The sequence below is a fragment of the Penaeus japonicus genome, unplaced genomic scaffold, assembly GCF_977035675.1.
Source record: "Penaeus japonicus unplaced genomic scaffold, GWHDUDI00000001_assembly GWHDUDI00000042, whole genome shotgun sequence".
Classification (NCBI taxonomy): Eukaryota; Metazoa; Arthropoda; class Malacostraca; order Decapoda; family Penaeidae; genus Penaeus; species Penaeus japonicus.
The window spans coordinates 22,458,241-22,461,953 of NW_028234444.1; positions in this window are offsets into that span (position 1 = coordinate 22,458,241).

Here is a 3,713-nt window from a genome sequence, read left to right on the forward strand (position 1 = left end):
AATACTCGTTTAACCCACCGGAAAACTACAAAGACGAAGAGTTAGACCGGGACGCGAAAAAATGGTTGCAAATAAATCCCTTTCAACCTCTCCGCCTTCGCCTCAGCAATTGCACTATATATTTTTTTGGCAACATCAGGATAAGTGCTTGCAACCGCTTTATAGTATTTGCTGTTCTTTGTTCGGGAAATGTGATTGTGTTAATGTTATAGTTATTATGCCGCGTTTTAGGGGATTGTAGTGCTTGCGTGAGTGTGTGAAAGAGAGAGAGAGAGAGAGAGTGTGAGGAGGGAGAGGGAGAGGGAGCGCGAGATGAAATGAGTGGGAAAAGAGAGAGAGAGAGAGAGAGAAAGAAAGAAAGAAAGAGAGAGAGAGAGAGAGAGAGAGAGAGAAAGAGAGAGAGAGAGAGAGAGAGAGAGAGAAAGAGAGAGAGAAAGAGAGAAAGAAAGAGAGAGAGAGAGAGAGAGAGACAGAGAGAGAGAGAGAGAGTGAGAGTTGGACGAATACCATCTCTTTGCGTTGCAGAAATAATGAAATATGAGTAAATGTATACATATGAGATTAGCTCATTATGTGTCCATGAAAGATTAATACTTCATCTAATGCTATTCATACTCCTCTAGCGAGGGCCCCCCGTATACACACACACACATACACACACACACAGAGACAGCACCCTCACTCCCCGAATGAAACACACACAGCACATTACAAATACAAATCCCCCGTACACACACACAGACACACACACACAAACAGCACACACACACACACACACAAACAGCACACACAAACAACACACACACACACACACACACAATCAACAATACATACACACACACACACACACACAATCAATACATACACACACACACAGACACAAACAGCACACACACAAACAGCACACACACACACACACACACAAACAGCACATACACACAAACTGCACACCCACACACACACACAAACAGCACACACACAAACAGCACACACACACAGCACACCCACACACACACACACACACACACAAACACAGTTAGAAGCAAACTTAACACCAGACTAACGTTTCATCCCATGTCTCTCGACGTATCGTATTTCAAAAGCTGTGTTGTGTGTTAGCGAGAAGGGCCACTTATTTCCATCTTTTGAATGTACGTTATTCTAACACATGTGCTAAGGTGTTTGAGGGATTTTTTTTTTTATGTTTTATGCTATTTGATATGATGAATTTAATTTTGTTTATTGTTTCAGGATAGTTAATGATGTTTTGGTTGATTTTTCATGTAGTTTAGATTTTGTACAAGATTTTTGAAAGTAACATGTTGTAGTGTTAGTGGCCATGTACTATATATATATATATATATATATATATATATATATATATATATATATATATATATATATATATATATATATATATATATAAATAGTTTTATTCTGTACAAGAGAAAATAGTATTTTCTTTGTACCTAATTACATTTTTTTTTAAATCTCTCTCTCCCCCTCCCCTTCTCTTCCCTCTTTACGGTTACCTTCTCCCCCTATCCTCTTTTCCCCCCTCCCGCCACTCCTTCCTCCTCCTTCCTTACTTCCTCTTCTACTCCTCAACTCCTCCCCTCTCTCCCCCACCACTTCTTCCTACCCCTTTCCCCTCCCCTCCCTCTCCTCCCCTTTTCCTTCCTTCTACCCTTCATTCCTCCCCACCAAACTTCCTCGTTTCCCCCTCCCTCTCTTCCTTCCTTTCCCCCCCTCATCTTTTTGCCTCTTCTCTCTCCCTTCTCTCCCAATCTCCCCTTACCCCCCCTATCCCCTCCTTATTCCATGTCCGCCCTCACCCCCTCCCATCCTCATCCTATTCCTTTCCCGCCCTTCCCACTTCCTCCTCCCCTCCCCTCCATTCACCAACCCCTCCCTCATTCCCCCCACCTTCCTATACCCTTCCTCCCCATACCCTCCTCCTCCCCTCTCCCCTCCCTATACCCTCCCTCTCCCCATATCCTACACATACCCCCCTCCCTCCCTCCCTCACCTCTCTACTCCCCTTCCCTCCATTCACCCTCCTCCTCCCCTCTCCCCTCTTCTCACTCTCCCCATCCCCTCCCTCTCCCCCTATCTACCTACCCCCTCCCTCCCTCCCTCACCTCTCTACTCCCCTTCCCTCCATTCACCCTCCTCCTCCCCTCTCCCCTCTTCTCACTCTCCCCATCCCCTCCCTCTCCCTCCCCATACCCCTCCTCCTCCCCATCCCCTCCCTATACCCTCCCTCCCCCACCTTCCTACTCTCCCCCATCCATCCCACCCCTCCTATCCCCCTACCTCCTCCTCCCCTCCCCATACCTCCCATCCCCACACTCCTTACCCCCCCATCACCTCCCACCCTCCTCTCCCCTGCGCGAAGCAGCGTTACCCAAGGTTCGTGGAGCGGGGCCCAAAAGGTGTCCGTGCGCGAAGGCGGATCGGTAACCCTGCGCTGCGTCGTGGCCAACCAGCAGGGCAGAGTTCAGTGGACCAAGGATGGCTTTGCTCTGGGTGAGGACATGGGGATCCTTTGTGATTATTATCGTTTTTTTTTTTTTGTATTTTTTTTGTATTTTTTGTTGTTGCTGGTGGTGGCTTTCTGTTTCTTTATATTCGTTGTTGTTGTTTTTGTTTTTGTTGTTAGTGGTGGTGGTTGTGGTGATGGTGGTGGTGGTGGTGTTATGATTTTTTTATTCTCTTAATTGTGATTACTGTTATCATCTATATGATTATTATTGTTGTTGTTTGATATCACTATATCATTATAAAGATAATGATAAAAATAATAATAATTATTATTTATCATCTTTATCATTATTGTTCTTATTGTAATTAAAATTATGATTATGATCATTATTATTAGTAATTCTATTACTGATGCGATTATGGTGATTGCCAATATTATCGATAAGATTACTTTAAAAACTATAACCATCACTACTACCATTATATCATTATTTCTTTACTATTATCACTATTATTTATTGTGATTAGTGTTATCGTTATTATCATCCTTATTGCTATCATTATTACCATTTTTATCATTATCATTACTATTATGATAATCATCACTGTTATTCTTATTATCATCGTTATGATCTCGATCATCATTAGATTTATTAATTACTATTAATCATCTTTGTCATGCTTATTATCTACATAAATACTATTATTATAATAAAAAAAAAATAAAAATAAAAATTATATTATTATAATCGTCTATTATATAATAATAATATAATTTTATAATAAATTATATTATTATAATTATAATCTATTATTATAATCGTCTCCCTTTCTTCTCTCTCTCTCTCTATCTATCGATCTATTTATCTATCTATCTATCTATCTCTCTCTATCTATCTCTATCTCTATCTATCTATCTATTTCCCTCTCTGTCTCTCTCTGTCGGTCTCTCTCTCTCTTTCACTCCTCTCTCTCTATCTCTATCTATCTATTTCTCTCTCTCTCTCTCTCTCTCTCTCTCTCTCTCTCTCTCTCCCTCTCCCTCTCCCTCTCAGTCTCTCTCTCTCTCTATCTCCCTCTCTCTATCTATCAATCTCTAACTCTCTTTTAGATCATTATTGCTGTTGTTATTACAATTTCTCTCCTCAAAACCGCCATACCTTGTTCCAATATTTATCTAAGTGTTAGGCCTCATCATATTAACTTACTTGCCACCACCGTTGTCCCCA